This window comes from Phacochoerus africanus, chromosome 7, assembly GCF_016906955.1.
Source record: "Phacochoerus africanus isolate WHEZ1 chromosome 7, ROS_Pafr_v1, whole genome shotgun sequence".
In the NCBI taxonomy this organism is placed as follows: Eukaryota; Metazoa; Chordata; class Mammalia; order Artiodactyla; family Suidae; genus Phacochoerus; species Phacochoerus africanus.
The window spans coordinates 33,812,753-33,831,667 of NC_062550.1; the positions used below are offsets into that span (position 1 = coordinate 33,812,753).

Genomic DNA, 18,915 nt, shown 5'->3' on the forward strand with positions numbered 1-18,915 from the left:
TATTGAAACAGACCTGTAGCACTTCCTCTAATTTAATGACTCAGGTGCATGTAATCTTAAAACGCTGAAAGTCAGACATCGGTATATGTGCTTATTGTTTGTTAATGTGTATGTAGGTTACAAACAGATCAAATTGTCTGATGAAAACTTGACGTTTCTGGATTTCATTTTCCATCGTGGAATGAAATCTGAAACAACTGAGATTATTTAAGTAGGTTATTTAAAGCATAACTTTGATTGTGCATCTTGTTTTGTTTTTTTAAATATTTAAAGGCCCATGAGTTGTTTGACCCTACAGAGATTTCAGTTTCTAACTTGGTCTGATCTTCATTAACAACTGTTCCTTCCTTATAAACAGAAGAAACAGATAGGGACACAGTGCTCTCTAACTCTTTTCAAATCTGATGCCTCCTCTCTCTCTCCCCCCATCTTCCTCTCCCCCTCCCCCGCTTCCGCTCCCCCCCTCTCCCCCTCCCCCTCTCCCTTTCTCTCTCCCTTCCCCCCTCTCTCTCCCTCTCCTTCTTCTTTCAGTCCTTCCCCATGCCCACCTCCACCCTGCTCTCTCCCCCTCCCTCCTTCTCTCTCTCCCGGTTACCAGTTAACTGCTATATGGGATTTGTTAACTGCTGGTTAAGAGGGAAATTAAATTTGGGACTCTTTCATTTCTTGGAGAATCCAGGGATTTGTAGAACTGTAGTGGTGAGAGATCCTCTCTATCCTAAGGGAAGAGCCTCAATTCCTTAAAGCTGTTTCACACTTTGTTTGTTTCCCTGATTGTTTGAAACCTTTAACAGGTAAGGCAAACTTAAGAATGAAAGATCTAATTCTAGAGCCCCAGCCCACTGTATTTGTGAATGAATGGAAAGTTAATTGAAGAAAAGGGCAGAGTGTATTTCATTCACTGTTAATTTAAGTGGAGCTGATAGGCAAAAGAGTGAAATGTTTAAAAATTCCCAGGTATGTTTCTCTGCTTCTGTCCTGATCCTGGATTTCTTTTCCGTGGTGATTCCAAAGGTCAGAGTTGTATTCTGTTTGTTTCTATGAAATATTTTACAATATAAACTTCTCTCCTGGAAAAACTTTCATAGACGTAGAGTTCTACAAATGTAGTAAATTTTAATAAGAGATGTATTCAAATTTTGAACATTCACATTTGGTTCAGTAAGATACTCAACTCTTTTCTTGTACATTTGTTATACCAATTTTTTCTCAGATGAATGATTTTACTTTTACTGGATATATAACTATATAAAAATCTTAAATTTCAGGGCAGTGAACATGCAAAACTGGAGAACTGATTTGCTGTAATGGTCAATAAACCTCTTCTTTGCTGCCATTGTTTTTAGTATGGTTTTCTAAAAATTTGCACCCTTCATTTTGGAACTCATCATTTCAAACGCCAATAATCCTACAAATGAAAGCTGAAACTATGGAATTTTTTATGGTTTTTAACTTGATTGTTCCCTTTCACCTTGACAAGAGCAGGAATTTGCCCCCAGGTAAGCCAAATTTGTGGAAAAGCATGATAAAAATGGCACATGCTTTGTACAGGCAATGATGGCCACAGTGGCATGACCTTTCCTGCCTTCACGTTGTATTATACAAAATGTTCATGCCATTCTTCTAAAAATGCTAGGGTAACCTTATTTTTCTAAGATTCCTTTTTTTTTTTTTTCAGTCAAAAGGGAAGAAGTAATTTGCAGGGAGTTTAGTGTTGTGATAATGTACGGGGGTTGATTCTTTAGTGAGAGTTCAGAAATGGAAAAAAGGCAGTTCAGTTTTCTTATCTGTAGAAATGAAGAGGAAGTCCATGATATATAAAGAAAGAAGCAATAATGTGCTTACCTTATGAGACCTAGCAAAAAGCAGCAGGGGATTGAAAACATATACATATGGAAAGGTTAAGGTAGGTTCTAAGAAGACAGCTTCAGCAACAAATTTCCTAAAGATGAAATGTGAGAGACCACCGAACAGATTCTCCCTCTTGTTTTCTGGTCCTTAAATAAAATTACAAAACATGGTTTTCACCCACTTTTTATTTTATTCTCTCTGCTGCTGAACAGTCAAAAATAAGTGCTGGGATTAATATGTATTTATAATGTCTCGGCTGCTCTCAGAATTCAGGAAAGATAAAGTCTGTGCTCACAAACACACACACACACACACACACAGACGCACACACATACCACCAATTCCACATTTTCAAAATAACGCTGAGATTCAAGTGTTCTCCCTCTGCTTTTTTATCCTGAACACCTATTCCTAAAAGATCTTTTAAACTCTATAAAGTTTTTCCACCCTCTCCTTGTCTCTTAGTCTTTCAATCTGGTCCTCATATGTTAATTTTGGCCTTCCTCTAGTCAGGCTTCCTGTCGTGGCATCCAGATAGAATAATAGGGAAAAGAGGAAAGTAAAGAGAAGAAAATGTCAACAGATAGGGAAGAATGGAAACAAAAGATTAAGGCAATTCCCTAACTACAAAGGCCTAGGAAAAGAGGAAGAATCTGGGAAGGTTAATTACATTAGGCCTGTAAAACATTTGAGCTTTTCAGAAAAGGGGAAATGAGGAACTGATCAACAAATGGAGAGAGAAGTTGCATTTCACCATCAGGGACTCAAGGAGCTCTGCCTGGATGGGATGAGGGGCTGTGCGCAAGGGCCAGTCATGGCCTTAGAGGCCGGGGAGCCCCAGGGCACACCTAGCCTCAAGACATTTCTTGGTTGTCTGAAGTCTTGGGGCCTAACAGAATGAGGAAAGGTGGGGGGGGGGTCCTCATGGAAGATACTTCCCTTCTTCTTATGACTAGCAGACTGGATTCCAGGGCCACTTAGGATCCCCCAAAGCATCCTCAGGCCTCTTTTTAGCTGTGAGTCAGGATCTGGGGGGCCTCAAGGACATTGACTATACTCCCTTGGTTATGAAGGGTTTTCTGAGATCTTTTTGATGCTCCCAGAGTGATTCCAGAAAGCCTGGACTGCGTTTGGTAGGCTGACCACATATCCGTGTTTGCTCAGAGCGGACACAAATGACATCTGTTATCCCAGCAGAATTGAGAGCACATCTATCACTGCAAACTATTGTGTTTACATACAGAATGGACAAACAACAGGGTCCAACTGTCTAGCACAGGGGACTATATTCAGTATCCTGTGATAAATCATAATGAAAAGGAATATGAAAAATAATATATATGCAGGAGTTCCTGCTGTGGCCAGTGTGTTCGGTAGCATCTCTGTAGCACCAAGACACAGGTTTGATCCCTGGCCAGGCACAGTGGGTTAAAGCTTCCAATGTTGCTCATTTGTGGCAGAGGTCACAACTGCAACTTGGATCTGATCCCTGGCCCAGGTAACCCCATAAGCCATGGGGTGGCCAAAAAGGAAAATGATAGTAATGATAATAAGTGTACATATATTTTAAAATATATATTATATATTTAAAAAATTTAATCACTTTGCTGTACACTAGAAATGAACACAGCATTGTTAATCAACTATACTTCAATAAAAAAATTTTTTGGAGTTCCCTGGTGGCTCAGTGGGTTAACGATCTGGTATTGTTACTTCTGCGAGTTTGTTCACTGGCCTAGGAAGTTCTGCACGGTGTGGAAGTGGCCAAAAATAAATAAACAAATTAAATAAATAAAATTAAATTTAAAAAATTTTAAAACACATCTATCACTATCAAAACTCCAAGCTCATCCTAAAGTTTAGGCTCTGAGGCCTTAGGCAACCCCACCATCTATTAGCCCTTTTGAGTTTGAAGGTATGTGAGTCAGGGTAGCTCACAAGTGATAGAGGACATTCATTACCTCTCTCAATCTCCCGGAAGGTTGGGGAGAGAGGACAACCATCCATTCTGTAGCTCATTCTGTGGTCTCAATATACAAACCGGACTGGCATATCTGGCTATGGAAGGGAGGCAATGAACTAAAACCCTTGGGACAGGGGTTCTCAGATTTGGCGGCATGCATCTTGTTTCATGGAACATTTTCAAACTAGGATCTCCAGATCCCTCCCTTGGAGTTCATGACTCACTAGGTCAGGGGAGAGTCACTGAGACCCACCATCAGAAATTCTGATATTCCATGTTAATAGTGAATGTGTTCCTTAAGTCATGCTAAATAAAGCTAGGTCTCTGCTAGTGTATTCATTTAACTTCTTAAAAGAAAAAACTTTTTAGGAGTTCCCATCGTGGTGCAGTGGAAACGAATCCAACTAGGAACCATGAGGTTTGCAGGTTCGATCCCTGGTCTCGCTCAGTGGGTTAAGGATCTGGTGTTGCCGTGAGCTGTGGTGTAGGTCGCAGACACGGCTCAGATCCTGCGTTGCTGGGCTGTGGCATAGACTGGCAGCTGTAGCTCCAATTCAGCCCCTAGCCTGGGAACCTCCATATGCCTCGGATGCGGCCCTAAAAAAGAAAAAGAAAAAAAAAACTTTTTAAATTACAGCTAAAGCAGCAAGGAAAGGCAAATGTGTTCTTGATCTTTAAACCACTTTGGAAAAAGGCAACCAAATACAGCAATAAATATATATAGAAAGTCATCAATCATAAAGTAAATATGTAGGGAGTTTCTTTTAACAATAATTACCCTTTTTAAACGTGAATGTGCTTAATTATCATATTCAATCATCAATACAACTTATGAGATAGGAATTTTTCTTCTTTTTCTGGCCACCCCACTTCATATGGCGTCCCCAGGCCAGGGATCAGATCCCAGCTACAGCTGTGCCAGGCAGGGGTTGGACCCACATCCTGGAGCTCCAGAGATGCTGCCAATCCCCTGGAGCCAAAAGGGGAACTCCAGAGATGGGAGTTATTATCATAGTTGAAGAAAATGAGGCCCAGAGAGTTTATGTAGTCAGTCCAAGCTAGTAGACAACTATTCCTATAAAAATTCAAATAAACCGTAGGAATACAGAGGAGGAAAGACAAAGGAAGACACTTGTCAAAAATAATATAATATCTTAATGGAATACACTTGCATGTGTTTTATTTCTGTTCACATTGAACAATCAGAAGGACCTCCCAAGTCCAACTTTCTTTGCCAGTAAGTCTAGCAGATTCTAAACATTCAGGTACCTTAAACCGGTAGTGGAGATGTGGAGATGTTACAGGCTTCAAGTCCCCTTCAAGGAGATTAAACCTAAAAGCCTTTGGCCATGTGGTCTCATTGTAATGCCCTTTCCCCCACCTTGACCAGCCTGGGCTGCTTACTCCCAGCTAGAGAAGGAATGATGCCCATTCCTCACCCTGCCTCTATATAACCTGTACCCCATGCAAATAAGGTATCCTGCCCAAGACCAATCAGAAGGTCAGACTGGGTCGCCACTCAGGTCCATATTGTGGTGTGGCGTATAAAGACTATTGCAGAGTGAGTCCGGCCCTCTTTTTTAATCTGCATGCATCGTGAGTCCTCTGTCCCTCTCTGAAAATGTACATTTGCTTTCATAAATGTGTAAAACGTCTGCTGTTCCAATGTTTTGCTCCAGCACAACGGGGACCAGGGAAACTGTGACTGTATCAGAGATATAGTCCTGTAGGAATGCATTGATTAGTGACTTATTACTATTCAATAACCTTCTCATCAGGAAAGTCTTCAGATACTAATGCCCATTTCTCCTGTTGCTGCTCAAGTCCCATTCCTTCTTACTAAGTCTTATAGTATGTCCCATCTCCAGTGTCCTAAGGATAACACTGAAATATTGACTGTGATTATTAGTCATCCTAAATCTCTCCTTACCAGGGTTATAAACAACTCCTTTAACATTTCCAACTGATGTAACTTAAATTCCTAATCCTGGCAGTGCTCTCCTGTGCAATACTTCCAATCCTCATAGTGTTCTTTAAAACATACAGGCAAATTTGACTTTTGGTGTAAAGACCACCTCATGCCATAGTTAGTACCTTCAAGGCTATTAAAACTGCATGTGCAAAGCTGCCCCCTAAGAAACAACACCTCTCATGATGTCTTTGGATTTCTTGCTTTTCTCACTTGGAAACATGTTTTTAGTAAAGTTAATGCCCAGAAGGGGACTAGGGCAGTATAGATGGTGTTGCTTGAACACTTCCTTTGTGTTGCAGGAAATATTAAGGAGTTTTACTTTTGTATTTTTATTTACTCTTTACAATAAAAAGATATATAGGATGTATTGATGTATTTTTGTTGTTCATAGATGGGAATTTCTTTAGTTTTTTTTCTTCCTCTTTTCCAATTCTTCACCCCTCCCCCAAGTTCACCTCAACTTACACCTGAGTCCAGTTTCTGAAAGTGACAACCCTAGCTAAATTTAAAATTTGACTTTTCACTTACTTATGTGATATATAACACCCCACTTAAGTTCATAAAGACTTTTCATTGGCTAAAAATGTTCTTTGTCAATGAAGCTTTACTTGAAATGTCAAAGATTGAGTTGCTGCGTGTTTCTTTTTATCAACAAAATACCCATTAATCATTTTGATCTTATGTGCATATGGCTCTATTAAAACTAGGAAGCATAATTATGCAGCACTAAGTAAACTGCACAGAGCTTTCCTTGATAAAATAAAATATGAATTACATTTTCCTTTTCTTTGCTGGGCAAAACATATTTTTCTAAGTTTTGATTTGTGATTATACCCTTTGTGCCTTTTTGTTGTTGTTTTCATTAATAATTGAAATTGCTTTTAATAGCTGGAGCACGTGCACTTGAAAATCATAATAGTCTAATGATACAACCTTTACTGTGTCTTTAAAGATCAAAAAGATCAGTTTTCACACCTGGATGTTAGTCAAGTCCACTTTAAGTTAGCATTTTTTTTTTCCTTCTGTGGGTAACATTTGCTACTGAAAAATCTTATCCGTGTAAATATCCAGTAGAATGATCAATAATCGTGTTAATAATATTAATGAAAGTGTACAGTTAAATGACGGAGACAATTAGTTCACACCATTTTGGTTTATTTATTTAGCAGTGAGCATTGTTTAACATGTCAGTCCCGAGAAACAGGAACAGCCATGAAGAGGCTTAACATTACTAATAAAACAATCAGTATCAAAATATTTTATGTAACAATTTGTCCGTGTTCATATAATAATCTGTCAGCTCTATGATTTGCTTATTATGTGAATTAACTCCGTAATCGCCCTGAGATTGGATTCGGTGACACCGTTTAACAGCTCCCGAGCGGGGGGCTTTTACTCGGGGCATTTTTAGGGAAGGAGCTGTCAGGCTAATCTGAGGATATTTGGGGAAAGCCAACAAACTGTCACAAACTCGTAACCAGTTAGATTTCTCGTGGCGATTTGGAAGAGATTTAACACTTCTCCCCTCCTACCCTCCACTTTCACTCAGGCCCCTTCCTCTTCGAAATGCTTAAAAAATAATCATTTTAAATGCTAATGCCGGCTCTAAGTGTGCCCCTAATTGGTGAAAATCAAAGCGCCTAGCATGGGATTTAGCTGAGCGGAACCCCGGGGCGGCAAGGAGGGAGAAATTGAAAACCCGTCGCTCCGCCCCGCTCGTGGGCACAGGCGCGCCGCAGACCCGGGAGCAAACGCCCCCGCGGGGCCACCCTTTCTGGGCACCCGGGGCGCATCTTTGGGGAGCAGCCACTCCTGTGCTCCGCCCCGCTCCCGGTGCGGTCGGATGAGGTGTCCGCGGGCTCCCCGCACAGCCCTCGGGATGGAAACATTTGTTACCCTGGGTCGCAACTTCCGCACCCTAGGCTGCTGGGGTCCTGGCGGGTCCAAGGGCCAGAGGCACCCGGGAGGCGGGCAAGAGCCGAGATTCTTGCGGGCGAAGGGCGGTTCCAGAGGCTCGTCTGGATCGCCAGAGGCATCGGGAGCGCTGGGGGCGGCGGTGCAGCAGGGCGGTCACGGGAGCTCCCGCGGAGGCGAACTGCTCCTAATTGTGACTTTGCGCGAGGGGGTGGACGCACCGCCAAAGCTATTTTAAGCACTAGAGCCAAGCCCTGGATCTTTAGCACACCTAAGGAATATGAATGAACCGCAGCCTCCATCCATCCATAAACATAACATCATGCATGTATGCTTACTTACAAGTTAGCTTGTCAGATTTTCCTTTGTAAACTCATCCCTTTGCTCTCTTTTCCTGGAAAGGATTCAGCCACTAATATTTGATCTTTATTTCATTTTATTCTTAATTAATTTATTTTTAACTTTGGAGTAGAGGTTGGCTAACATCTCCTTATAGCAATAAACTCCCAAATGTCATACTCCTACAAATTCTTTTTTCAAACGAATCTTCTAGGAAAGGCTTCCCAAATCTGCCAATCGCCATCATTCGAGACAAATAAGCCTTGATAATTTTGGAAAGTGGAATTAATGATCAGGATAATTTGAGGAAGGAACAGAAAGGACCGACTGTGCCTCACACTCATTTACTTATCAGAAACTTTATGGGTGACCATCATTGCAGAGCAAAGCAATGCCAGGAATGTCACATGCTCCTTAGATCTCGGTATTCTGTCTGGGCAAAGATCCAGTGTTTGACGCTACAGAGAAATGGACCTGAGCAGCAGATGCCTATGAGTGAATACACAGAGAGCAACCTTAGAACGAACAGCATTTTGTGAGTTAGGGAGTTATTTTCATTCAGTGAACATGTGGACCAACCTCTTCTGGTAGGAAGGGTAAGAAAGAATTGGGAAAGAATAAATGCAGGGCTCCTACCCTCATAGATGACCCAGGCTGGTGACTGGAAGCAAGTTTAGATGATAGCAAGGGCTAGAAAGTGTAAAGGCCTGGAGATAGGCTCTAAATAAAGTAGGAGGGGATTCAGTGGAGGCAGGGTTACTCCCAGCTGAAGGATGGTCCTTCGTTAAACTGAGTTTGCCCAAACTTCAGTTCTGTCTTGGGCTCCAAAGAAGTGAAGGAATTCACTCAAGGTCATCTCCCTTTCCGAAAGTCTCTGATATGGATTTAGTGTACAGCCTTGCCTCTAGAACTTTCAGTATGTTTGTTTTTATCAGCTTTAAGTTACTTTCTAACCTTTTTAATTCTTAAGCATTCATTTTGAAGGTCAATTGCTATGAACTGAGGCTGAACTGAGGTGACACAATCAAAGGGAATTAAAAGTTATGAGCTAAATATGTTTTACTCATCATTTCTTTCCAAAAAGAATCTGGGTGGTCTATGATGGAAAACACTCTACTTCAAATAACTAGGTGACATCAAAATAGAAAACCAGAAAAGAAAAAATGGAAACTTAAATCAGGCGACCTTAAGTGTAAATAAGATTACTTCAGATTTGGTCCTGAGTTTTTTGGGTTTTTTTTTTTTTTTTGGTCTTTTTATGGCTACAGGTGCGGCATATGGAAGTGCCCAGGCTAGGGGTAAAATCAGAGCTGTAGCTGCAGGCGTACACCCCAGCACCACAGCCACAGCAGTTCGGGATCTGAGCCAAGTCTGTGATCTACACCACAGCTCACTGCAACGCTGGATCCTTAACCCACTGAGCAAGGCCAGGGTTTAAACCCAAGTCCTCATGGATACTAGCAGGTTCGTTAGCGATGAGCCAGAAGGGGAACTCCTGGTCCTGAGTTGCTTAGTAGCCAAGGTAAAGAGAGAAAATCCTTGACATTGACTGTGCTATTGGAAAATGCCAAGAATATCTATTTTCAAATGAAATAAATCGTAAATTTACTATGTGAAGTATCATAAGGGGCACTGTGGGATATAGCAGGCAGGGTCCTGATAGTATTTTTATAGAGAAAAAAAGAGGATAGCTACAGCCCCGTTTCTTGTAATAACCTCCCATAAAAACCAAGACTTGAGTGAAGAGGAGTCTTTGCAGACTGACTCAGCTAACATAATTTCATATTTGGGTGTTCACTTTGAACCCTAAACTACACATCCATTGGACAGTCTTTCCCATATATCACTTCCTGCAGCTGAACCAAACAATATAAAATTAAGATTCTTCTCTCTAGCAAAAGCCCGGAGTGTTGTTATTACTTTGGGATCATAGAGCACAGATTCATAGGGTTTGGAAAACAACTGAGCAAATGCTAAGTCTTCTACTAAAAGTGCAGAAGCAAATCAGTGTATTCACACTAATAAAGACCACCCCAATTTTCCTTAGAGGTAGGCTACAGGGGCATCTCAAGGGTGAGCCAAAATTTTCCTTAGGAAGTTGCTTTGAAAATGCTCCAGCACTTGAACAAATGTTTAATTGAGTCCCTGGAGCTCCATACTGTTTTGGCATGGAAAAAATGTCAAAGCTGGTGTTTCCTAATCACCCACCATGGCTGGAGAAAAACACCAGTAGGACTCCCACATTACCTCTGACTGGACGACAAGGCTTTCTGATGGGGCAAAGACAATGAGTTCCTTGCAAAATGAAATGGAATGAGTTGAGAACAACTCCTGCAAACCCTGACTTTAGTTTTATTATAGTTGCTTAGGCCATTATTTTTGGCAGCAACCACTTTTTCTGGAGGCCATTTTTCGTTCATGATGATAAAACAATGTCATCAGACCAGAGGAAAATGTTTCTTTTCCTATTTACATGGTGGGGGGTGGGGAGCTTTTAAACAAGAAAGGAGATCATCCGGTTTTACACCCCTCAAAGGGTCATGATCTGCTCTGTTAGGAGGCTGTTCCTGCTTGTCATGATTTTTATAGGGGGTGTTGGGATGGAGAATTTTTTTGGAATTTTTTTGTTGTGATAAAATGTACATAATATACAATTTATTTCATTTTAAGTGTACAGTTTAGTGTTGTGCAACCATCACCATCATCCATTTCCAAAAGTTTTCCATCTTCACCTGAAATTCTGTTTGATTAAACACTAACTTCCCATTCCTCTCTTGCTCAGTCCTTGGTAACCACCATTTTACTTTCTGTCTCTATAAATTCGACTATTCTAGGTACCTTCTATGAGTGGAATTATACAATATTTGGACTTTTGTGGCTCACTTATTTCAAGGAGAACTCACTGCCAATCACAGTGGGAGCTCTCAAGGAGAATTTCTTTTTTCTTTTTTTTTTTTTTTTGCTTTTTTAGAGCCACACCTATGGCATATGGAAGTTCCCAGTCTAGGGGTCAAATCAGAGCTACAGCTGCTGGCCTACACCACAGCCACAGCAACATGGGATCCAAGCCACGTCTGCAACCTACAACACAGCTGATGGCAATGCTAGATCCCTGAACCACTGAGCAAGGCCAAGGATAGAACCTGCATCCTCATAGATACTAGTCAGATTCGTTTCCACTGCACCACAAAGGGAATTCCCTCAAGAACATTTTTTTTAAAAGACCATGAATAACTAATAATCCATGTTAAGATCATGGCATATGATTCATTAACCATTTCCTAATCCACAAAATGAAGAGTGAGTGAAATCTGCAAACCATCTTACATTGTCCGAGGCAGCTTTCTCCCCTAAGAAGTAGGTAATATAACATTGGACCTTAAGAAGGGTAGTTGCATCTGTAACCTACTTGCTCCTTAGGTAAAATGTCAGGCCAAGAGCCTTGGAAATATAGAAAACTTGGTAACGTTTTGGAGGAATTATGCAAAAATATGGTTGGATTTATAATTGGTGAGATACAGAGAGCTGCTGCGTGATCATTATGAGTGAAACAGGATCCTACCAGAGGGGTTGTTTGAAATAATTTGATAAAGACTGGCACACATCTGGCACAGTCTGGTCAGGTTTCAATGATCTATTATTGTAAACAAATAACTCCCCAAACCCAACCTCTTAAAACAGCATTTTCTTTTGCTCATGATTTTGCAGGTCAGGAATTTGGGCATGGCTGGGTGTTCTGCCCTGAGGTTCCACCTGTGGTCACACTGAGGTGTCACCTGGGACATCCAACACAGGTTGGCAGATGATATTGGCTCTCAGTTGAGAGCTCAGCTGGGGCTATCAATGGAGAGACTACCTGTGGCCTCTCTAGCATGGCCTTCTCAAGATACTCAGACTTCTCACATAGCAACTGCCTTAACCTAGAGCAAACCTCCTGGTAGAGCCAGAGGGAAGGTCCATGCCTTCTATGATCCAGCTTTAGAAGTCATAGAGCATCACTCTGCCATATTCTCTTGGTCAAAACAAGGGTGCCCAGATTTGCATGAAGTGGACAAGCACTTTGCCTCCCAATGAGAACAGTAACAAAGGATTTGCTGCAATTTAAATAAATAACCACTGCACGTAGCAAAATGCTTTCATTATAATCCTTGTTCTTCAGTTGTGCTGTGGCAGGAGGAGCTTGTAGAACCTAACCCAGGAGACACTGAGGATCTATAAAATTTTATACAGTTGTTCTGTGATTCTAAGCCCTCTTTTTCTTTCTTCTTGTCTTTAAAAAAGGTATGTAGGGAATTCTTGTTGTGGCTCAGCAGTAACAAACCCAACAAGTACCCATGAGGATGGGTTCAATCCCTGGCCTTGCTCAGTGGATTAAGGATCTGGCATTGCCATGAGCTGTGGTGTAGGTTGCAGATGAGTTTTGGGTCTGGCGTTGCTGTGGCGTAGGCCAGTGGCTACAGCTCTGATTTGACCCCTAGCCTAGGAACTTCCATATACTCTGCAGATGAGCTCCTAAAAAGCAAAAAACAAAAACAAACAAAAAAAAAACAAAAAACACCAAAAACAAACAACACAAAAAAAGATATGATGGCTACAGCTGCAGCAGCCATCATGGACCACCATGAAGCAATTCCTACTATGAATGGAAGTACAAAAAAGTAAAAGAAGTCACTGATGGCTGTGAAGCCACCATACTAGCTTCAGATTGCCTCTGTAAGAGAAAAAAAAAATCCTGTCATGTTTTAGCCAATGCTATTTCTGGTTTCTGTCATTAGCAGCTGAAGGTAATTCCTAAATGCTACACTGGCCAATTCCAATTTTCTACTAGACAATTAAGTTATGGGTCTAGAGGGACTTGGGAGCAGCTAAACTGAAGATTAGAATGGTAAAGAAACTGTCATTTTCAATGTATCATTTGTCCATCTGAAGGATTGCATTAATCCAAATTGGACCTTTAAGTATCCAAAATATTCAATAGTCATTGATTGAATACTCATTGTGTGGATGGTAAACAAGTAAATAAGTAATTACGACATGGACCAATCATGCAAAAACAGAAACATGTAAAATATTGTGGTTGGACAGCTAAGGGAGCAATTCATTCAGGTTGATGGATCAGTGAAGTTTCAGAGGTAGTGACATTCAGGTTGGGTCTTGAAAGATGAGTAGGAGCTTATAAGGTGAATAAGGAAGAAGTGGAAGATTATTTCTGGTAGATAGAAAAGCGTATGTCAAAGCTCATGGGTATGAAAGAGCCCACTGTATTATAAGCCCAAGGAATCTTGCTGTTTCTGGAATGAAGAAGCAGCAAACTATAGTTTTGAAGAGTTTGGATGCTTGGAGTCAGTCAAAGCCAGGTTTGAATCCTGGCTTTGCCATTTGGTAGCTGGGTGGCCTTGGGCAAAATTTACACAATACACGCTAAGGAGATTGGACCTCATGATGTAGACTGATGATGCCAGTGAAAGTACAGAAGCAGATTTGGGTCTTGCAAATCACTCTGAGGGCCTCAGAGGATGAATGAAGGAGGGTGACAGAGGTCAGAGAGATATGTTAGGAGAATCCCAACTTCAATTCATTCAGAAAAGGAGACATGTGAGTCAAGAACAGAAAGGAGTGAGCCATGTAGATACGAGGGGGAGAGCATTCCAGGAAGAAAGAACAAGGACATCATCCCAAGGGAAGGGCATGCTTGGCATGTCTGAGACCATTTGCCTGGAAGAGCTATAGGAGCCTCAGAGGGCTAAACCCAGTGGGAAACTGGGGCCCTAACCAACTAGGGAGGAAGTGGGAAAGAGAGGAAGAGATGGAGGCTGCCATTTTTATAGGGCTTGATGGCCAGCTGGATAAGGGCAGTAAGGAATAGAAAGGAATTTCCCAGGATTGCCAGATTTCTGGATTGGGCAAATGCATAGCAGTATCATTGATGGAAAGAGGGAATGAAGGAAAAGGGCCACACATCAAGTCAGTTTTGGACCTGTGGAGTTCAATGTGCTGATGGAAATCCCAAAAGAGATGCCTTGTAGACATTTGTGTATATATATATAATAGCTCAAGAAGGGGATGTGGCCCATATATGTAAGACATTAACCCTTTACTGAGCTATTCATCTTCAGAGTTTGGTCATTCACTCCTTCATTCATTCACTTAATAGTTACTGAGAGCCAAATACTATGCAAGACTGTGGCTATATAAAACAGAAAAAGTCCCTGAACACATGAGCTTACAGGTGGATAGACAAAAAGCAAATAAAAAACAAAACAACATATAATAACAACTTGAAACATGATGCAAAGGACGCAAACACAGTGCTAAAGAAGCATAGAATGTCTTAGGAGAAGGGCTCTCTAAGGTTGCCGTGAAGCTGAAACACAGAGGAGAAGATGAAGCCGTCTGTGCAGAGTGTGGGGAAGAGCCTGCGTGAAGACCTGGTGAGGCTGAGTCATACAGATCTGGTGGGCCATGGCATAAAAAAAAGTGCAAACATTTTTAAGAATAGCAATGACAAGACCCAATTTATGGTTTAAAAAAGTCATCTTGTATATTTCCCAGGTGAGGGGGAGAGATGAGAAGGTAATAAAAGCAAGGAGAAACCTGTAAACAAGGCTATCACAGCAATCCTGGTCAAAGATTCCCCTCAGAGGGGAGAACAGTAAGATAGAATTGGAAGGTGTTTTGATATATTTTGGAGGTAGAATGACTGTGATTTGGTGATATTGGTGGTGAAGAGTAAGGAAGACAGAGTTTAAAACTGACTCCTCGGAGTTCCTGTTATGGCTCTGCAGGTTAAGGACCCGACATTGTCTCTGTGAGAATGTAGGTTCCATCCCCGGCCTCGCTCAGTGGGTTATAGATCTGGTGTTGCCACAAGCTACAGAGTAGGTTGCAGCTGAAGCTCTGATTCCACCCTTGGCCTGAACTTCCAAATGCAGCAAGTGCCGTCATTAAAAAAAAGAGAGAGAGGGAGAGAGAGACTCCCAGGTTTCTGACTTGATGAGTTAAGTACTCCTTAGAATTATTTATTTTGCTGAAAAACTGGAGAGAAACATTCTGGAGATGTGAGATCAGGAATTAAGTTTTGGATCTGTCAAGTTTGAAATGCCTGAGAAGCTATCAAGCATACAGAAGTGTAAGATGGAGCTCAGGGAAGATCTCTGTTATGAGGATAGAAATTTTGGAACCATCAACATATAGATGGAATTAAAATCCATAGGGGCAGAAGAGAGAGAAGTGAAAACTCTGGGAAATTTCAGCCCTAGAGCTGAAAAAAAAAGAGGAGATATTGTTGGGTGTGTTCAACTAACAGTGTGAATTCTTGAGACAGCCAGTTAGGGTAAAGGATATATTACAACACCATGGTAGAATTTTCCTGTATATCCTTTCAACATATTTCTGATCTGCATTGGTATATTTTCATTTCTAGTCACATGCCCATACAAGCTAAGGGGATTTTTGTTTTTAGTCTTAATTGTTGAGTAAAAGAAAGTAACAATTCTCTTCTCTCTCATGTCTCTAAATTTGCCAAATGTAAAAAGAAAATCTAAAACAAACAAACAAACCAGGAAGGTTTCTGACCAGTTAAAGAAATAAGCATGCAGTTTAACTTCAAACATTCAAGAATTATCATTCATAAACACTAACATGCTTGAAAAAAAAAAAATCTCTCCCCTGTTTGCTATAGTACCATGCATTTGACAACTTTGTTAAGGTATGCTTGCTGCTGAAAATCAACTATTTTTCATTTTCATTAAAGATGTTCTGTGACAAACACCAAGATAACAACTGCTTTCGGGAGCAGAGAAAGGAAATCAGCTTTAAGTTTCCTGTAAAATAGAATGGTGAAAGGTACATACAGCTCCCCATCAAAAGGAGCAAAGCAAGTTCTGCTGTGTAGTCAGTGTTCCCATTTCTTAGAATTTAGAGCTAGATAGATGAGAGGGAAAAGGAAATTTGAACCATCTTTAGTTCAAATCTGGAATTAAAAAAAAAAAAAAGACCTAAAAAGAGGTATCTGTCTGCCACCACAAACCTTGGAGCCAGGGGCGCCTTGTTGGACTCTTACTATAAAATAACAAACCAAACACCCTTATTTGCAACTCCCTAAGGACAAAGATTTGAGCTCTGAATCAGCCATAGAAAGTAGAGGTCTCTAGGAATGCCTATTAAGCTTGAAGAATACAGAGGATATTTTTTAAAGTGTCTTCTATTACGTATTTTGTTATCTCCCTCCCACCCATGTTCCACCTTCTCGGTTTCATTGCTCAAAATGTTTCTGTGCAGTATCTCCCCATTTCAAATCTTTTCCTAACCGTTAACTAAATCTTTGGAATTCCAAACTACCTTGTAACCCTCTACCTTGAACGTGGAGGCTATTCAAACATAAGCCTGGGGGAGAAGTGGGACTTGAACTGAGTGTTATTTAAGACCTCTTCATATGCTCTCACTGTGTGAATTTTGGCGGGTGGGTGGGGTGTCCCTTTCAACATCACACACAGGAACACACTCTCCCAGTTGTAACACTCACTCCTAGGTCAACGCATATTTTAAATAGGTCCCTTTGAACAGATGTGACCTGTGGATTTATCTGATGACCCCATCGGAAATAATCTGGGGTCGCGGGAGAAGCCCGCCTTCCTCTCCAGGAGAGCCTTTATTGTGTACGCTCTAGTTAATGAGCCTCCCTCCAAGCCTCAAACTGTGCGCGTTATTATGCTAGTCGGCAAGGCTGAAGGAAGAGGTAAGTAGTCAACCACCCGGACCCGCAGGGCCATCAGCCACAGCTTCTCCTGGCTAGAAGACACACCAACAAGAATCCACCAGAGCTCCTCGGCTTCCCAGCCCGGCTACGGAGGGGGGAAAAGTAATCGATTTTGTCTGGGGCTGCTGCGCGCCTTACACTTCCTCCGGTGATTTGCAGCGGGGCTGGAGGTAGAGAGCTTCCGATTGGCTCGCGGGCCGACGCCGCACAGTCTGGGAGGGCGGAGCCGGGTGGAGGGGCGGGGCCTGGGCGGGGCCGGGCGCTGGCTCCGGAACTTAACTCCTGAGAGACTAGGGGGCCACAGAGACGGCCGCAGCGCTCCCTCCTCTGGTCCTTCCGCTCGCGGAGTTTTTTCTTTTACGAATGAGCGGATGCCAGTGACAAGTTAATAGCTCTCCTGATCTTAGGTTAAATGGAGTCTCATTCCTGCCCAAGTCTCCTTCCACCGATCTGCCCAGGCCGCAGGGGCAGGGGCCGGGATTGCGTCTGCCATTCGACGGAGGGGCGGAGGGCTCGAAGCTCCCCGGTTGCCTCCCAGCCCGGCTTCGGCCCCGCCCATACTACTGGTTGCTGACCCTGGGCCCCAGGCCCGCGTCTACCTGCCCTCCGCTTTGACGTGCATTCGCTTCCTCTCCTACCCGGCCAGCTACTCTCCCGGCGCAGCTTCCTCCTACGCAAGTGTGCACACTCACTCTGCATCCCACACTAGAATCAACCCGAACCCTGCGTTGGGCCCTGGAGCTGGCGGATCAATCGTGGGAACCGGGCAGCGCTCCCCCGCCCAGTCCCTGTCCCCGGTGTCATCCATCTCCCCTCCCTTCGGCCGCCCAGACTTCAAAAGCGGCCTGGCTGCTGGAGGTCCTTCCGCCGGCGACGCAGATTGCTGGCGGCCCAGGAGCCGGCGGGAGCCGGGTGGGCGCGGGGGCCCAGACGGGCCTCAGCCGCAAGCGCCCAGCCGCAGGGGCCTGTTTTCCCCCGTGCGTGGGAGCTTTCCGAGAAGGTTAGTGCCTGACCCTGTCTCCTGAGAGAGTCTCCCTCAGAGCTTAAGCCCTATTTCCTTCCTTCTTTCCTCCCTCCAGTTCGGTCACCCCTCATTGATAGGCTCTAATCCTCGGATCGGAACTGCTTCTGCCTGGAAGATTTGGACGCCTTTTCCTTTGCTCTCCACATTCCTGAAAAGCCGATTCGTTCTGAGCCGCATTGATGACTGGGGGAGGAGGGCTGCTTCCAACTCTGGCACCACCTGGGTGGTCGCTGTGACCAAGTGATTCCTTTTCAACCCTTCTTTTCCTCGACTCTATAAAAGCCATTTTGCAGAGAATAAAGATGCTGAAGTAGTCTATTTTGGCATTGATCTTGCAGGGGTACAAAGACTAGTTTATATCGATCTGTATTCAATTAGACTATGAGATTTTTGAGGGTAGGGGTGCATTACTCAGTCCATGGCTCCAGATCCTAGTACAGGGCCTGGCAAATAAATAGTAGCTGTGCCTTCAATCATGTTGAATTCAACAGAACCTACTTTTTCCCTGAACATTTTCAAACACTTTTTCAGATATACTTAAAATGTTATATAAAGCTTTCCAAGAAGAGAAAAGAGAGAGAACAAAAAGGAGAATGGGGGAAGGAATCCCAGAATAATTGCAGATCCTCTGAAAGAAAGAGGTTAGATTTAGATTTTCAAAGAAACTAAACCAGACAGATCCTGCGCATCTAAGTGAGAACACACAAGCCGTCACATCATTATTAAACATCTCAAGTTCTTATTGTCTTCCAGGCTAACAATGTCTCCTTAATATGTAACATTCTCTAGCTTTGTATTGTCTTTTTTACTTCTCTGACCCATCTTCAAACTACCTAGGTGCTGAGCTGAGAACCTGCAAGGCTAAACTGGACACAGATTGTTCAAATCTAGAAAATGGCAACTTTCATTTTTCTTAGTGAGAGAGCTTTTATCCTATTTAAAGAAAGGACAAGGGTTTGCATAACCAGATTAGCTTTTTAAAAAATTGGTGGCAGTATGCACTTAAGTGCAGAATAATCCTATGCCAGGGCATTAATGAACATTGGATCTACCCTCTTGCATAGTGTTTACAAATATAAACAAAATTTTTCATT

General features: G+C 42.4%; 1 long non-coding RNA gene across 1 annotated transcript; it reads left to right on the forward strand.

Moving 5' to 3' along the window:
• The first annotated feature begins 17,087 nt into the window (after positions 1-17,087).
• Positions 17,088-18,139, forward strand: LOC125131752 (uncharacterized). Its single transcript, XR_007136014.1, has 2 exons — positions 17,088-17,797; positions 17,877-18,139. It is a non-coding gene; the product is annotated as an uncharacterized LOC125131752 (long non-coding RNA).
• The last annotated feature ends 776 nt before the right edge of the window (positions 18,140-18,915 follow it).